We start from the raw sequence: 19,159 nt of genomic DNA on the forward strand, positions 1-19,159 counted from the left end.
GGAATTTGTTGCCATGGGCGGCAGTGGAGGTCAAGTCATTGGGTGTATTTAAGGCAGAGATTGATAGGTATCTGAGTAGTCAGGGCATCAAAGGTTCTGGTGAGAAGGCGGGGGAGTGGGACTAAAGGGGAGATTGGATCAGCTCATGATGAAATGGTGGAGCAGACTCGATGGGCCGAATGGCCGACTTCTGCTCCTTTGTCTTATGGTCTTATTACAGCTGAGGGTGTTCTGGAGTTCATTTCCAGTGCTGTTCTGCATGGAGTCTCTGTACGTTCTCCCTGTGGAATGCGTGGGTTTTCCCCGAGTGCTCTGATTTCCTCCCACAGTCCAAAGATGTACCGGGTCATTGTGAACTACCCCATTGTTAGGTTCGGGTTAAATTGTGGCTGTCGGGGTGGTTTACCTCAAAGGACCGGAAGGGCGTAAAACACACCGTATTGCTAAGTAAACCTACAGCACAATACAGGCCTTTCGGCTCATGATGCTGTGCCGCACATGTACTTACTTTAGAAATTACCTACGCTTATCTATAGCCCTCTATTTTTCTGAGCTCCATGTACCCATCCAGGAGTCTCTTAAAAGACTCTATTGTATCCACCTCCACCACTGTCGCCGGCAGCCCATTCCACACACTCACCACCCTCTGCGTAAAACACTTACCCCTGACATCTCCTCTGTACCTACAGAACCAAACAAATTAGTAATCAAATATCTTCTACCTATACAATAAGAAATAAATAACAGAAATGAATAGCGCAAAAAGAGAAAAATAGTGAGGTAGCACCCATTCAGAAATCTGATGACGGAGGGGTGGGAGGTGCTCCTGACCCTCTGGGTGTGGGTCTTCAGGCTGGATGGTCCGAATTCTGCCCCCGTCTTATGTTCTACATTCTGGCTTCTGCAGGTTTTATTTTGATTTCCGTCTCTCACCTGGAACTGGTCCCTCCTCCACAGATGCTGCCCGGTCATTGTACTGCAAGCATTTCACACAAGCCAGGTGGGCACTAGCTCCTCCAGCATTCTGTGTGCTCGGATCTCCAGCATCTGCAGATCTTCTCTTGTTTGTACTTCAAACATTTTCTGTATTTAATTACAGAAAAATACAAACCTGGGGTGAAAAGAGGGGAATTAAATGATAGGGCTTAAAAGCCTGACTTCCTGGGTAGTTAAGGAGGAATTGGATCTAAGACCACATTCCTTGGCGACGGGGGGGGGGTTAAAGTTGGAATGGGTTTAAAATTTATAACCAGTCCTTAATCTCTTCCATATGTCGGCTTGGGTGTGTTGGTCTAGATAAGTGCGGGCTGTGTTCAAGGCTGGGGTTTTGGACTCAAACTTTATGTTCACTTATCTTGTGCACGACGGGTGCGAGTGTTGGGTGGAGCTGTGAGGTGGGGTGGGAGTGGACGGCGAAGGTCTTACAGATCAGTACGGTTGGGCAAGAGCGATTCGTACAGGCTGTGCGTCAACTTCTGGCGAGGAAAGTTCTTACTCCTAACATCCTTTTTTTAATCACACACACACTTACCCAGAGAGAAAAAAAACGGCGGGCGCGTTGCCAGAGGAATTGTCTTAGAATTGAACTCGAATACAGGAAACGAAATCTGCCTCCGCCAACACTCCGAAGTTGTGGATGTGAAAGGGGAGTTCCTCGGCTTATTTTCTGTCCTCTCGCTTGCAGTTTGGAGAAGAAAACATTTTCCCCTGTTCTCCTCCTCCTAGCCGGTTGGCTTCGGAACATGAAGCTCGTTTGAAGACTTTTCTTTGCGCTCGGAGGTCGATTCTGAGGGAGATATTGTCTCGTTTCCCTCTCTCTACGGAACCCCAGGTGAGACCCATTTGGAAGTTGGTGGCTTGTTACAAAGCGGGGTGCAGCCGGCGGTGGGGTCCGTCCTGTCCCCGCTGTTGATTTGGTGTCGTGTTTGTTCGTGAACGTCCACGGTCTCCGAACAGTGTCGGGCTAAAGGAGTGGAGTGGGATGTTGTAGGTTGGTTGAATGAGGAGGTGAAATTTTCACAAATGGTGTTTTACCTGAAGGGAAAGTGTTTTAAGAAGGGGTGCGGGGGGGGAGGAGTAAATAAATTCACAGAATGGACAGTGAGAAGAGACTAATTGGAAAAGATTCAAGATTGTCGAATATTGAAAGGCCGAGATGGACTGAATGTGGGGAGGATGTTTCCTGTAGTGGGAGAGTCCAAGACCAGAGGGCACAGCCTCAGAATAGAGGGATGACGATTTACAACAGAGATGTGGAGGAATTTCTTTAGCCAGAAGGTGGTGAATCTGTGGAAATCATTGCCACGGACAGCGCTGGGTACGTTCAAAGCGGAGGTCGACAGGTTCCTGATCAGGCAGGGCGACCAAGATAGCGAGGAGAAGGCAGGAGAGCGGTTGGAGAAGGATAAATCAGTTGTGTTTGAAAGGCAGAGCAGATTGTTTGGAAATTGGCCTGATTCTGCCCTTTGTCTGCTGGTCTTTATACATCGAAGCATACAGCGATCGGCGATGTTTACGTTGAAAAACAACACACACCCGAGGCAAAGAGCTCGCTGTCAAATGTGTAGCTGGATGTACACGTACCCGAGAAGTTTCCGACACCTCTCGGTGTGGGGAAGAGTTTGTAGGGAGGCCGTTTCTGCCCCGTCCCCACCCCGCACCCCAACACGTAGACTGTGGGAATTTCAAAGAGTAAAAAGGAAATTTATTATCAAGGTAGACAACCCTGAAGTTCCCTTTCTCGCGGGCATTCACAGTAAATGCAAGGAACGCAATAGAGCCAATGAACGACTTCATTCAACAGGCCGGGCAGACACCCAGTGAGCAAAAGACGACAAACTGCGAAAGGAAGCGAAAAATATAACAATTATAATAAATAAGCAATAAATATTGAGAGCGTGAGACAAAGAGTCCTTGAAAGCGAGTCGATAGTTTTTGCGAACAGTTCAGTGTGGGGTGAGCGAAGTTACCGCCTCTGGTTGAGGGGCAATAACTCTTCCTGCTGTGAGTTCCGAGACCCCTGTACCTTCCAGATGGCAGCAGCGGGAAGAGAGCATGGCCGGGGTGCTGGGAGCCCCGGGGTGGTGGGGGCCCCGGGGTGCTGGGAGCCCCGGGGTAGTGGGGGCCCCGATGATGGATGCCGCTTTCCTGCAGCCTGCTCCCTGCTCAGTAGTGGGGAGGGCTTTGCCTGTGATGAGAGGGGCGAGTAGGGAGGGGAGAAGACATCAGCCATGGGCTAGAGGAGTAGATTCTCCCTCTGGTGCTCATGCCTGGTCTTCGGAAGAGATAAAAACACAAAATGCTGGCAGAAATACACTGCCTCAGAAGACGGTGGAGGCCAATTCTCTGGATGCTTTCAAGAAGGAGCTGGATAGATATCTGATGGATAGGGGAATCAAGGGATATGGGGACAAGGCAGGAACCGGGTATTGATAGTAGTTGATCAGCCATGATCTCGGAATGGCGGTGCAGACTCGAGGGGCCGAATGGTCTACTTCTGCACCTATTGTCTATTGTCTATTAACTCAACAGGCCAGACAGCATCTATGGGAGGAGGTAGTGAGGACGTTTCGGGCCAAAACCCTTCATCAGGAGACCCAAAACGTCGTCACTACCTCCTCCCATAGATGCTGTCTGGCCTGTTGAGTTCTGCCAGCATTTTGTGTTTTTATTTATTTCCAGCATCTGCAGATTCACTCGTGTTGCCTTTGGAAGAGATATTGTTTTAAACCCAGATCTGAGCAAAGCTGTGATCGGACCCATTTCCTCATCAACTGCCTCCCGTTACCTCTACATTGGAGATTCACTGTCCCTCCCCGCCTCTCTTCCCACTCTCTTCCTCCCTCTCACCCCCCCCCGCTAACCCCCTCTCACCCCCTCCCCAACCCTCCTCTCACCCTCTCTCCACCTCCTCTCTCACACCTCTCTCACTCCTCTCCCTCCCCCTCTCTCTCAACACACCCTGTCTCCACCCTCTCTCTCTTCCCCTACTCTCCTTCCCTCTCATCCTCTCCCTCCCTGTCACTCTCACCCTCTCCCTCCCTGTCGCTCTCACCCTCTCCCTCCCTGTCTCTCTCACCCTCTCCCTCCCTGTCTCTCTCACACCTCTCCCTCCCCCTCTCTCTCAACACACCCTGTCTCCACCCTCTCTCTCTTCCCCTACTCTCCTTCCCTCTCATCGTCTCCCTCCCTGTCTCTCTCACCCTCTCCCTCCCTGTCTCTCTCACCCTCTCCCTCCCTGTCTCTCTCACCCTCTCCCTCCCTCTCTCTCACCCTCTCTCTCCCTGTCTCTCTCTCCCTCTCCATCTCTCTTCCCACTCTCTTCCTCCCTCTCACCCCCCGCTAACCCCCTCTCACCCCCTCCCCAACCCTCCTCTCTCCACCTCTCTCACTCCTCTCTCCCCCTCTCTCTCAACACACCCTGTCCCTCTCTGTCTCTCTTCCCACTCTCTTCCTCCCTCTCACCCCCCCACTAACCCCCTCTCACCCCCTCCCCAACCCTCCTCTCTCCACCTCTCTCACTCCTCTCTCTCCCCCTCTCTCTCAACACACCCTGTCCCTCTCTGTCTCTCTTCCCACTCTCTTCCTCCCTCTCACCCCCCCCGCTAACCCCCTCTCACCCCCTCCCCAACCCTCCTCTCTCCACCTCCTCTCTCACTCCTCTCCCCCTCTCTCTCAACACACCCTGTCTCCACCCTCTCTCTTCCTCCCTCTGACCCCCCCCGCTAACCCCCTCTCACCCCCTCCCCAACCCTCCTCTCTCCACCTCCACTCTCACACCTCTCCCTCCCCCTCTCTCTCAACACACCCTGTCTCCACCCTCTCTCTCTTCCCCTACTCTCCTTCCCTCTCATCCTCTCCCTCCCTGTCTCTCTCACTCTCTCCGTCTCTCACCCTCTCTCTCCCTGTCTCTCTCACCCTCTCTCTCCCTGTCTCTCACCCTGTCTCTCTCACCCTCTCTCTCTCTCTCTCTCCCTGTCTCTCTCACCCTCTCTCTCCCTGTCTCTCACCCTCTCTCTCACTCTCTCCCTGTCTCTCTCACCCTCTCCCTCCCTGTCTCTCTCTCTCTCCCTGTCTCTCTCACCCTCTCTCTCCCTGTCTCTCACCCTCTCTCTCCCTGTCTCTCACCCTCTCTCTCCGTCTCTCTCACCCTCTCTCTCCCACTCTCTCACCCTCTCTCTCCCTGTCTCTCTCTCTCACCCTCTCTCTCCCTGTCTCTCACCCTCTCTCTCCCTCTCTCTCACCCTCTCTCTCCCTGTCTCTCTCTCTCCCTCCCTGTCTCTCACCCTCTCTCTCCCTGTCTCTCACCCTCTCGCTCCCTGTCTCTCTCTCTCCCTGTCTCTCTCACCCTCTCCCTCCCTGTCTCTCTCTCTCTCCCTCTCACCCTCTCTCTCCCTCTCTCTCACCCTCTCCCTCCCTGTCTCTCTCACCCTCTCCCTCCCTGTCTCTCACCCTCTCTCTCCCTCTCTCTCTCTCTCCCTGTCTCTCTCACCCTCTCCCTCCCTGTCTCTCTCACCCTCTCCCTCCCTGTCTCTCTCACCCTCTCCCTCCCTGTCTCTCTCACCCTCTCTCTCCCTGTCTCTCTCTCTCTCTCTCTCTCTCTCTCTCCCTGTCTCTCACCCTCTCCCTCCCTGTCTCTCACCCTCTCTCTCCCTGTCTCTCACCCTCTCTCTCCCTGTCTCTCTCACCCTCTCTCTCCCTGTCTCTCACCCTCTCTCCCTGTCTCTCTCACCCTCTCTCTCCCTGTCTCTCTCTCTCTCTCTCTCCCTGTCTCTCACCCTCTCTCTCCCTGTCTCTCACCCTCTCCCTCCCTGTCTCTCACCCTCTCTCCCTGTCTCTCTCACCCTCTCTCTCCCTGTCTCTCTCTCTCTCTCTCTCCCTGTCTCTCACCCTCTCTCTCCCTGTCTCTCACCCTCTCCCTCCCTGTCTCTCACCCTCTCTCTCCCTCTCCCTCTCTCACCCTCTCTCTCCCTGTCTCTCACCCTCTCCCTCCCTGTCTCTCACCCTCTCCCTCCCTGTCTCTCTCTCTCTCTCCCTCCCTGTCTCTCACCCTCTCTCTCCCTGTCTCTCACCCTCTCCCTCCCTGTCTCTCACCCTCTCCCTCCCTGTCTCTCTCACCCTCTCCCTCCCTGTCTCTCTCTCTCTCTCTAACTGTGGATGCTATTATTGCTGTTCCTGCTGGAGTAAAGAGAAAGTTTGTGCTGGGATTGGTTTGGCCCTTGCTTGGGGTCCAAGTGTCTCCATGAAGATGATTCCAGGAGTTTGGCATGTGTGCAGTAGACAGCTTCCAAACCCAGCATGTCAGGCCCGCCCCCACTGACACCTCCCAGTCTCCACCCACTGACCCCTCCCAGTCTCCACCCACTGACACCTCCCACCCCGCCCCCACTGACACCTCCCACCCCGCCCCCACTGACACCTCCCACCCCGCCCCCACTGACACCTCCCAGTCTCCACCCACTGACACCTCCCACCCTGCCCCCACTGACACCTCCCAGTCTCCACCCACTGACACCTCCCACCCTGCCCCCACTGACACCTCCCAGTCTCCACCCACTGACACCTCCCACCCTGCCCCCACTGACACCTCCCACCCCGCCCCCACTGACACCTCCCACCCCGCCCCCACTGACACCTCCCAGTCTCCACCCACTGACACCTCCCACCCTGCCCCCACTGACACCTCCCAGTCTCCACCCACTGACACCTCCCACCCTGCCCCCACTGACACCTCCCAGTCTCCACCCACTGACACCTCCCACCCTGCCCCCTCTGACACCTCCCACCCCGCCCCCACTGACACCTCCCACCCCGCCCCCACTGACACCTCCCACCCCGCCCCCACTGACACCTCCCAGTCTCCACCCACTGACACCTCCCACCCTGCCCCCACTGACACCTCCCAGTCTCCACCCACTGACACCTCCCACCCTGCCCCCACTGACACCTCCCAGTCTCCACCCACTGACACCTCCCACCCAGCCCCCACTGACACCTCCCAGTCTCCACCCACTGACCCCTCCCAGTCTCCACCCACTGACACCTCCCAGTCTCCACCCACTGACACCTCCCACCCCGCCCCCACTGACACCTCCCACCCCGCCCCCACTGACACCTCCCAGTCTCCACCCACTGACACCTCCCACCCTGCCCCCACTGACACCTCCCAGTCTCCACCCACTGACACCTCCCACCCTGCCCCCACTGACACCTCCCACCCCGCCCCCACTGACACCTCCCACCCCGCCCCCACTGACACCTCCCAGTCTCCACCCACTGACACCTCCCACCCTGCCCCCACTGACACCTCCCAGTCTCCACCCACTGACACCTCCCACCCTGCCCCCACTGACACCTCCCAGTCTCCACCCACTGACACCTCCCACCCTGCCCCCACTGACACCTCCCAGTCTCCACCCACTGACACCTCCCACCCTGCCCCCACTGACACCTCCCAGTCTCCACCCACTGATACCTCCCACCCTGCTCCCAGTGACACCTCCCAGTCTCCACCCACTGACCCCTCCCACCCTGCCCCCACTGACACCTCCCAGTCTCCACCCACTGACACCTCCCAGTCTCCACCCACTGACACCTCCCACCCTGCTCCCACTGACACCTCCCAGTCTCCACCCACTGACACCTCCCAGTCTCCACCCACTGACACCTCCCACCCCGCCCCCACTGACACCTCCCAGTCTCCACCCACTGACACCTCCCACCCTGCCCCCACTGACACCTCCCACCCTGCCCCCACTGACACCTCCCACCCTGCCCCCACTGACACCTCCCAGTCTCCACCCACTGATACCTCCCACCCTGCTCCCAGTGACACCTCCCAGTCTCCACCCACTGACCCCTCCCACCCTGCCCCCACTGACACCTCCCAGTCTCCACCCACTGACACCTCCCACCCCGCCCCCACTGACACCTCCCAGTCTCCACCCATTGACACCTCCCACCCAGCCCCCACTGACACCTCCCAGTCTCCACCCACTGACACCTCCCACCCTGCCCCCACTGACCCCTCCCAGTCTCCACCCACTGACACCTCCCACCCTGACCCCACTGACACCTCCCAGTCTCCACCCACTGACACCTCCCACCCCGCCCCCACTGACACCTCCCAGTCTCCACCCACTGACACCTCCCACCCTGCACCCACTGACCCCTCCCAGTCTCCACCCACTGACCCCTCCCAGTCTCCACCCACTGACACCTCCCACCCTGCCCCCACTGACCCCTCCCAGTCTCCACCCACTGACACCTCCCACCCTGCCCCCACTGACACCTCCCAGTCTCCACCCACTGACACCTCCCACCCTGCCCCCACTGACACCTCCCAGTCTCCACCCACTGACCCCTCCCAGTCTCCACCCACTGACACCTCCCACCCTGCCCCCACTGACACCTCCCAGTCTCCACCCACTGACACCTCCCACCCTGCCCCCACTGACACCTCCCAGTCTCCACCCACTGACACCTCCCACCCTGCCCCCACTGACACCTCCCACCCTGCCCCCACTGACACCTCCCAGTCTCCACCCACTGACACCTCCCACCCTGCCCCCACTGACACCTCCCAGTCTCCACCCACTGACACCTCCCAGTCTCCACCCACCGTCACCTCCCACCCTGCCCCCACTGACACCTCCCAGTCTCCACCCACTGATACCTCCCACCCTGCCCCCACTGACACCTCCCAGTCTCCACCCACTGACACCTCCCACCCTGCTCCCTCTGACAGGGAAAGGCCCTCTGCAAAAAGCAGTCTTCCGCTGGGGACTCAGTACCACCCTTTTCTTTAACAAAGCTACAAACGTTTACTTACACAAAGTGCAAACATCAGTAATTTACAACACTGTGAATAAATTCAAATTAAAAATGATTACTACTGCCTATAAAACAGTCAATTCCCTGGGGGGCCCCACGGCTCTGGAAATCCCCCTCTGTGACCACATGTTCCCTCTCCAAAGACAGCCGGGCACCAACGTATCCTTGGAAAGGGGCAGGCAGTCGACTTTCTGCCACCTAGACCCGTGAATGGTCAACTTGGCCAGGCCCAGGAGCAAGCCCACCAGGAGGTCCTCCTCACGATTTGACCGTTTGCCCACCTCGAGGAGTGCAGGGCTGACGTGCAAGAGAACCTGAGCAGCAGCCCCTTCAGATACCCAAATAGGCTCACTGACCCCTCCTGGCCGCAGAATGGACAGCTGGACGGGGGCGGGGGTAGTGTCAGTGAACTTGCTCAAAAACCTGTTGTACAGTACTGCCCAATGCAACGCCTTCCACCCCATGTCCCCAGAGTACAGGGTCCTTGCACCTCTCCTACTGTGTTACCCTCCCACAGGATGACTCTCCCTTAGTACCACCCCCCACAGTGTGCCCCCCCTCAGAACACCCCTCCCAGAATGCAACCCTCTCTCAGTACTGTGGGAGAGTTTCAGAATCAGGTTTAATATCATTGCCATACATCATGATTTTTTTTGTTTTGTGGCGTCAGTATAGTGCATTGCATAATTAAAAAAATTAAATCAAAATAAGCGTATAAGAATTAAATTAAATACATTGTGCAAGAATAAAGGAAAAAGCTAGTGTGTATGGGTTCATTGTCCATTCAGAAATCTGATAGTGGTGGAGAAGAAGCTGTTCCTGAAGCGTTGAATGTATTTTTATTTATTTATTCATTTATAAGCCAGCATTCATTGCCCATCCCTAGTTGCCCCTGAGAAGGTGGTGCTGAGCTGCCTGTGCCGCCTCCTTGATGGTAGTAATGAGAAGAGGGTTTGTTCTGGATGGTGAGCTCCTTAATGATGGATGTGGCCTTTTCAAGGCATCATCTTTTGAATGTGTTCTGTATGCCGTGGAGCCTAGTGCCCATGATGGGTTTATAACTTTCTGCAGTTTTTTCCGATCCTGTGCAGTGGCCCCTCCACACCAGACGGTGATGTTCTTCAATTTGTTAGAATGTTCTTCACGGTACATCTGTAGGAATTTGCAGATGTCTTTGGTGGAGTGCCTGGCCTGTGAGTCAGCCTTGTGAGTGTTACTCAGCGATATTGAGTGACCACATGGTGGGTGCCTGCTGCCCAGCTGTGGCACAGCTGGAGACCCAATGTGAGTAACTGGCTGGACATGTCCACCATTCACCGGAACTCCGGACTCCGAGACAACCACAGATTTGTGGCAACCACGCCTCGGTTACAGTTCCTACTCTCCACTGAAACATTCCCCATGCCCTTCGGGAGAACAGTTCCGCTCTTCCAGGAGTCCTGAAGGCCCCCATCCCTCAATGAGAGAGGTCCTCATAAATCCTCACCTTCCCTCCGAGCCCTGACGACATCCTTTAATGCCAATGTCATCCCAGGACCTGCTTTTGTCTGCAGGAGGGTCAGTGCCCACCCTGAGTGATGGGGGGAGATTGTCCAGGGGCTGATTCCTTGAACTATTGGAGACTGAGGGGTGACCATGCCAAGGTGTGTGAAATAATGAGGTGTACACACACAGTCCTTTTCCCAGGTGCAGAGAATCACCACAATAGAGCATAGAGCTCTAGTTAAAGAGAGCTTTTAGCACAAATAGGCTTCATAATTAGAGTATTGAATTCAGGAGGGGGGATGCTAGGTTGAAGTTTGATGAGATGTTGGTGAGGCCTAATTTAGATCACTGTGTGCAGTTCTAGTCACCTACCTACAGGAAGGGTGTAAATAGGATTGAAAGAGTGCAGAGAAAACTTACAAGGATGTTGTCAGAACTTGAAGACCTGAGTTACAGAGAAGGGTTGAATAGGTTAGGACTTTATTCCCTGGAGCCTAGGAGAATGAGGGGAGATTTGATAGAGGTTTACAGAATTATGAGGAGATAGACTGGGTAAATGCAAGCAGGCTTTTTCCATTGGGTGAGACTACAACTAGAGGCCATGGGTTAAGGGTGAAATGTGAAGTGTTTAAGGAGAACCTGAGAGAGAACTATTTTACTCAGAGGGTGGTGAGAGTGTGGAATGAGCTGCCGGCGCAATTTACACAGGGTGGTGGGTGCCTGGAATGGGCTCCCTAGGGTGGTGGTGGAGGCAGATACAATCGAGGCTTTTAAGGACAGCATGGTAGCTTAGTGGGTAGTGTAACGCTTTACAGCGCCAGCAATCAGAAGATTGGGGTTCAGTTCCCATCTGTTGCCTGTGAGGAGTCTGTATGTTTTCCCCGTGACCACGTGCGATTCCTCCCACTGTCCAAAGATGTAGAGGTCCAGGTCAGTGAGTTGTGGGCATGTTGTATTGGCCTCAGAAGCTCGGCAACCGTTGTGGGCTGCCCCCATCGCAATGCTCAGACTGTGTGTAGGCCATCGATGCAAACAAGCATTTCACTCAATATACTTGTGACAAATGAAGCTGACCTTTCACTTTGAATGTGCAGCAAGTGGACATTGTATAGGCAGAAGGAATGAATTTTGTTCAAGATTCAACATTGTTTAATGTCACTTCCAGTACACAAGTGTAAAGGAGAATGAAGTAATTGTTACTCCAGATCTGATTCAGCACAAACAAACACAGTAAGATAAAGACCACAATAAATATAAATACATTAGCTTGTACACATAGATTGACTGTATGTCCATAAAGTGACGCTAGGCACAGGAGCATCTGTGCATGAGGTGACTGACAGGAAATGATAAAGTAGTGGTGGTTGGGGGAGCGGAGGGGTGGGTTAGTGGGTGGAGGTATTGATCAGCCTTACTGCTTGGAGATAGTAACTGTCCGCTGGTCCTGATGTGGATGCTACGTAGCCTCCTCCCTGATGGGAGTGGGACAACAGTCCATGAACAGGGTGGGTGAGATCCTTCATGATGTCACTGGCCCTTTTCCAGCACCTTTCTGTACACATGCCCTTGATGGTGGGTAGGCTGGTGCCAGTGATGCATTGGGCAGTTTTGACTAACTGTTTTCGAGCCTTTCTGTCTGCCGCAGTGCAGTGTATTTTGGCACTTGGTTATTAATTTGATTGGTTCCACACAACATTGTGGGCTGAATGCTATGTTCCTGTGCTGTGCTGTTCTGTGCTGTATAAGCCTTTTGCACAGTTACATGTTCCCTGGCGTCACTGACCTTAGAGCTGCTGTTGCCCAAGTCCTCGTGTGCCACAGCATCTACGGCGTCAGCTCCCTCACCTCTGACCGCAGCTCAGAATCACCAACATATATCATGAAATGTATTGTTTTGCAGCAGCAGTACAATGTATCAATGTATACAAATTACTCGATATATATGTGTGTGTGTGTGCGTGCGTGAGTGTGTGTGTGCATGTATGTGTGCGATACATATACACACACACACACACACACACACACACACACACACACACACACACACACACACATACATGTATATATATGTATAAGTATTTGTATGTATGAGTCTAAGGCCAGAGGACACAGCCTCAGAATTGAGGGATGTCCATTTAGAATGGAGACGAGGAGGAATTTCTTTGACCAGAGGGTGTGAATCTGTTGCCACGGGTGGCTCTGGGGGACAAGTCATTGGGTATACTTAAGGCAGAAAGTGATAGATTCCTGATAGGTCAGGGCATGAAGGGATATGGGGAGAGGGCAGGAGATCGGGGCTGAGAGGACAAATGGATCAGCCATGATTGAATGGTAGAGCAGACTCGATGGGCCAAATGGCCTAATTCTGCTCCTATGTCTTATGGTCTTGTATATATCAAAGTAAATTTCTTATCAGAGTGCATATATATCACCAAATACAACCCTGAGGCTCATTTTCCTACGGGCATTCACAGTAAATACAACAAACTCAATATAATCAATGAAAGCTTACACCGAACAGAGTGGACAAAGCTATCGGTGTGCAAAAGTCATCTAACTGTGCAAATACAAAAGAAAAAATAATAATAAATAAGCAATAAATATTGAGAATAAATAAGTGGTGCAAAAAGGGAGCAAAATAGTGAGGTAGTGTTCATGGGTTCATTGTCCGTTAAGAAATCTGATGGCAGAAGGGAAGAAATTGTTCATAAACTGTTGAGTTTGTGTCTTCAGGCTCTGGTACTTTTTCCTTAATTAGGCAGGAGGAGAGCGTAGGTCCTGAATGGTGGATGAGGAATTGCCCTTTCAAGATACCTTCAATGCTGGGGAGGCTGGTGCCCCTGGTGGAACTCACTGAGTCTACAGCCCTCTGCACCTTTATCTGATCCCATGTGATGGAGCCCCTACACTGATGTAACCAGTCAGAATAAACTCCAGTTTGCTAGTGACAACCAAAATCTCCTCAAACTCCAAATGAAATGTAGCTTGTGGCATGCAGACCAGACTGCAACCCTTCCCACCCCCCCACCCTAGTCAGTCTGCACTGTTCCCTGCCTGTTTCTCCTGTCTCTGTAATTGATGTTGTGGCATTTTCCAGAGCTTGTTCACAGATACGGCCAGGCAGGAAGCAGGAGAGAGAGAAAAAAACAGAGTATGTAATCCCTATGCAGTCCTACTCTCTACCCACCAATTTTCAGTCTCCTCTAATCCTCACCTCCTCCATCTTGCTCCTTCCCAATATTCCTCGCCCAGCAGCTGGTGGCTGTGCTCCCATTGTCCAGGCACCAAGTTTGGCATTCTACCTAAACCTCGCTCTTTAAACCTTCGTTTGGATTGAGCTGCTGGCTGTCTGCCTTGCTATCTCTTTGTCTGGCCTGGTGTCGATCCTGAGAACAGCCCGCAGAATTTTATGGCAAGAAAGAGAGGGAAGTTTGGAGTGAACTCTTGACTAGAGGGAAACCATGTGGGCTCTGCAGAGAGAGAGAGAGAGAGAGAGAAAATACAGGAGCAAATTCAGAGAGAGAGAGAGAGAGAGAGAGAGACAGAGACAGAGAGAGAATGCAGGAGCAAATTCAGAGAGAGAGAGAGAGAGAGAATGCAGGAGCAAATTCAGAGACAGAGAGAGAGAATGCAGGAGCAAATTCAGAGACAGAGAGAATGCAGGAGCAAATTCAGAGAGAGAGAGAGTGAATGTGGGAGCAAATTCAGAGAAAGAGAGAGAGTGTGGGTGAAAATCCAGAGAGAGAGAGAGGCCATGGGCAAAGAGTGAGAGGTGAAATGAGGGGAAACTTCACTCAGAGAGTGAAGTGAGTGTGAGAGTGTTGAACGAGCTGCCAGTGGAAGTGGTGAATGCAAACACGATTTCAACTTTTAAGAGAAGTTTAGGTAAGTACATGGGTGGGATGGGTATGGAGGACTATGATCTGGGTGCAGGTCAATGGGACTGGGCAGTTTAAATAGTTTTGGCACAGACTAGATGGGCCAAAGGGCTTGTTTATGTGTTGTACTTTTCAATTACTATAAATCTAAAGAAAGAGTGTTCAGGAGCAGTTTCAGAGAGAGAGGGGGAGAGGTGGGATAGAGAATGGGTAGGAGAAAGAGAGAATGGTGAGAGAGAGAGGGAAAGAATAGAAGAGAAACTGTCAGAAAGCAAGAAGGATCCAGAGAAATTCACACCCCAGAGTGGCCAATGAACCCACTGGCCCTCACATTGTTGGGATAGGAAAGGAAGTGGAGCACTCGGGGGAACAAGAAGAAGGTGTAAACTCCAGACAGACGGTGTCAGAGGTCGGGATCAAACCCAGGTCTCTGTGCTGTGGGAGAGCAGCTCGACTCGCTGAGCCACAACGCACCGATGTCAGCTGGCCACTGAAGACCAGCGGGCAACTTTGGGATTGGGGGATCGGAGGTGGAGAGGATCAGGAGCTTTAAGTTCCTTTGCATTAACACGTCAGAGCATCTGTTCTGGGTCCAGCATGTACATCTCATCACAAAGAAGGCATGACGGTGTCCCTTCTTAGAATTTTGCAATTCGGCATATCATCTAAAACTTCAGCAGAGAGTTTCCTGACTGGTTGCATCAAGGCCTGGTATGGAAACACCGGGGACAGAAAAGGAAGGATACAGCCCATTTCTTCAGAGGCAAAACCCACCCCACTATTGAATTCATTTACATGCAGTGAGAACGGTATCCGCCATTGTGGACCTGCACCATCTAAATGATCATTTCGAGAATCATTGTTCTAAGAACCTGCTTAGCATGGATAGTTCTTGTTTACTTCTAAGAACTTGCATTAGGACTCATCAGGCAGTTCTTTATTTAAACCTTGGTCTAGCAATTTCAAGAACAATGTCCAGCATGTTCAGAAAACAGTGTATAATTAACACCGCATCCTCTGGTATGTCAGCAAAATCAAAATTACTCTTTAACCTCTTTAATTCCTTCATTCCCTCCTTTTATCATTCCATGATAACTAACTAAATGGGGCTGAGAAGGGCGCTGCCAGCTTATCCATAAGAACCTTACAGCCAGCATTTAATCAACAAGAATAACTAGCCCGTGTAGTAGCTAGGATCCCCAGTAACCACCCTAGCCAGTCATCTCCTTTCTTAGGACCATGCCTGAAGTCATCCAATTGTTTTTTAATAGACTGGATGGCATGGGTTATATTGTATGATTCATCAGTAACATGAGTGATACACTTAACTCCTACTATAGTGCACCCCCCCCTCCCAGCTGGGCCAAATGATAATCCACTGCACACCTAGTCTCTTGTGCTTAGAGCCTTAACTCTGCCCATCCTCTGTTAATGGCCTCCAGTCCTACCGTACTGTTTCCCAGGATCGTTAGACCACAAGTAAGAGAGTTCCTGTTTTTTGAGGCTATTATACCTGCCGAACCTCCGAGGGACAGACCCCCAGGAACCCATAACCAAGGGAGGATCCCAGAATTACTGAGTCCTTCCAGTCTGCACAGAATTCCTTATTAACGGCTCGGGTAGCTATTCTGCGGCAGGCATGTACCCTCCGTGCACATAACTGGTCCTACTGTCCCTACAGCGAATAGGACGGGGAGAGTCGGGGTGGCTGTGGTAAAGGTCCCATTAAGGAGAAACACAAATCCTTTCTTTGCTCTGTAGACCGGTGTGGTTACATTACCTATTTTAGTCCCATCACCGGTTCTGGTGTTGTACCGTTTGTCGTACCAATTCCGAGGGCTGGTGATGTTCCCACCGCCGAGCCCTGTTTGCTGAGGGTCTAGTGGATATTTCCCATGCTAGGGCCACTAACGTGGGTGCCATTACAGTATCCATACGCGAACTGCCAGCCCCGGGTGACATTCATGCACCTTTCTCCATTACAGGTGCACGCGGACCACCCGTCACAGAGTTGGCAGTGTCTGCTGACACATTGTCTCTGGACGCAGGAGGAATTGGTGGGGACCGTTGCATAGACACACCCCCATCCCTTTCCTGTAAAGCAGAAGGGGTAGCTCCTTTGATCGGAGCAGGTTGTACCATTGCCTTTGCGGTTGTCATTTCTGGGTCTGATTCCTGCAGAATCGGGGTCCCGGGCCTTGGTATCTATTAGCTCTATGCACCTTCCCGTCATTCCTCTCCTAAAACTCCCTGTTACCCCTCACAAGGGGCATTTGAAGTATCTGCGGTATACAGATGAGGTGGCTTCCACCCTGGAGTGGCCACAAATAACGCTTCTGCTGACCGGGCAAGTGGATAGCATACAATTCGATTTCCATGCAACTGTATATGAGTGTTATAAAACAAATTGTCCTCCAGGCTTAATACCATGGAGGCAGTTACAACAATAGAAAGTCCAGTAATAGTCTTTAGTCCACCTGCGGAGCCCATCGTTTACAATCCAGAGGCTGTGCCCTTGAACCTTAACGGCCATCAGGGTTTGCAGAAGTACCTGGAATGGGCCTTTACACCGGGGTCCAAGCTTGGGACACTCCCAATCCCTTATCAATACTGCATCTCCAAATTTCAAATGCAGCCACTCCGCCTCTGGTTTTTCCTCTGGCTTAAACACCTCCTGCACCTGAGGTTGAAGAAACTTTAGAGAGGACGTTAACTGCCTGAAATACCTTTGCAATTCATCCCCCACAGCATTAAGGTCAACTTGGGTGGGAGGCTGAATGTGAGCATCCCATGGGGTCCTTCCGGGATCTCCATAAACAATTTCAGCTGCTGATACTCCAGTAGTGGAATGGGGAGTAATCCTCAAATGATTCCAAGCTAACGGAAGGTCAGTCCGGTTTCGGACATTAACTTAACCAGCTTATTCTTCAGGGTGCCTTTAGCTCGTTCCACTGCAGCCTTCGGGTGATAGGCACTGTGAATCTGCTGCTCAATTTGCAGCACCTCACATAGCTCTTTATTTATTTTTCCCACAAAATGAAGACCATTGTCTGAACTTATCTGTCTTGGTGCCCGAATCTTGGTATAATCTCTGTAAGTAACAATCTTCCCACCGTGGAAGCTTTATTATTGGTGGCAGGAAAGGCTTCAATCCATCTACTAAACACATCTACAATCACTAAACAGTACAGTGTACACGCGGTAGTTCATTAAAATCAAGCTGAATGCATTCAAAAGGACCACCTAGGAAGGGGGTTTTTCCTGGGGCACATTTTACTCCTTTTCCCGTGTTTGTTTGTTGGCATATCAGACATGATTGTGTTTTCTCTTGTGTCGCCTCTTCCAATCTAGGGTGCCACCAGGTGCGTGATAAAGTGTTACTCATTCCCTCCTTGCCAAGGTGCCTGTCAGTATGCAGACAATCAATAAGCATTGGTAACAAAGCATCAGGTATACGAACTTGGCCAACTGGAGTGAGCCAGAGGCCCTCGGACGCGCAGAGTGCGAACACCCATGCATCTTCCAGATTAGTTTTTTCTGAATCAGGGGCATCCCCTGTAGTTGTTGTACAGCATCCATGTCAGAATACCCTTCGTTGTTGTGGTCGGCCTGCAGGCCGAGGCCAATTTCTCTGCCGTGGAGACAATATAAATGGCAGTTTGCGCCGCTAATTTGGCTTCCCTGTCCACCCGACTGTCTGTTTTTGGGCGAGGCGGGGACATCACACAGCATCCACACCAGCTGATTACCCAGTTTGGCGGGGCCGAAGGCTGCTCCCCCTAGACGAGAACAAACTGAGCGAGCCTGAGGCGATCCAGGGGGCTACACAAGTGTAAACGAGAATGAAATAATTGTTACTCAGGATCTGATGCAGCACAAAAAAACCACAATGATGAAGCACAGAATAAAAAAAACACAATAAATATAAATACATAAGATAGCTTATATCTATGCATTGATTATTGTATGTTCACGAAGTGACGCTAAGCACAGTAGTGTCTATTGATAAGGATGGAGGCACACTGTTGGTCAGGGTCAAACATAAATGTTGTGTCCTAGCTGTCTATGTGATATGCAAGTCAGGGCAGTATGATAGGGAGAACAAACTGTTGCTCATGCAGCAAACTCCCCCTCTCCACTCAGCTGATTAATTCCAAAAGAACAGCAGAGACCGGTACAGTTTGGCACCAGCAGCATTGTAGGAGTTTAAGACTCCAGCTCTGGATTTTTCCTCCAAGTTTACTCTCAATCATCCAAGAAGACCGCAGCCTTGTTGGTTTGGATGAAGGGTCTCAGCCCAAAACTTTGACTCTTTACTCTTTTCCACAGATGCTGCCTGGCCGGCTGAGTTCCTCCAGCATGTTGCGTGTATTAATATCTTCTTTGTCTTGTTGACATTGAGGAAGAGGTTATTTAAATTTTGAACTTTGACTTGCAGTCCCACTGGGTGTGAGAGGGAATCATCAAACACAGTATTTCTACAATATTGCAAAGATATGCCTGTTTCTAGCATGTGATGACACTGAAAAACTAATTCAGTATAGACTAGTTTATTTTCGATAGACTAGTTTACTGCAATGCACTTTTTACTGGCCTTCCAAAGCAATCTATAGACAAACTTCAACTCATTCAAAACACCATTACAAGACCTTTAACCAAAACCAGGATGAGGGAATATATCATTCCTGTACGAGTTACTCTTCATTGGCTTCCTAAATCTTTTAGAAATAATCTCAAAGTTCTCTTGTTTTTAAAGCTCTCGATGGTCTGGGACCAGAGTACATCACTGAATCATTTTCATTCTGTAATCCTGCTTGAGATCTCAGGTTCCTTCCACTGATCTCTGAAATTTAAACTCTCCTCCTCAAAAGATAACGGTCAGGTCAGCTTTTCTGAACTAAGCTCCAAGATTGTGGAGTTCAATATCTAAAACTACAAGGATCCAGACTCAGTCAGCACTTTTA

At 51.5% G+C, this 19,159-nt stretch overlaps 1 protein-coding gene across 1 annotated transcript in view; it reads left to right on the forward strand.

Moving 5' to 3' along the window:
* Positions 1-1,422: 1,422 nt before the first annotated feature.
* pdgfrb (platelet-derived growth factor receptor, beta polypeptide) overlaps positions 1,423-19,159 on the forward strand; it is a 157,609-nt gene continuing 139,872 nt past the window's right edge. Inside the window, exon 1 of the mRNA XM_059990686.1 lies at positions 1,423-1,831. The gene's annotated coding sequence lies outside the window, so the exon portion shown is untranslated. The remainder of the gene's footprint in view (positions 1,832-19,159) is intronic.

This window comes from Hypanus sabinus, chromosome 15 (assembly GCF_030144855.1).
Source record: "Hypanus sabinus isolate sHypSab1 chromosome 15, sHypSab1.hap1, whole genome shotgun sequence".
NCBI lineage: Eukaryota > Metazoa > Chordata > Chondrichthyes > Myliobatiformes > Dasyatidae > Hypanus > Hypanus sabinus.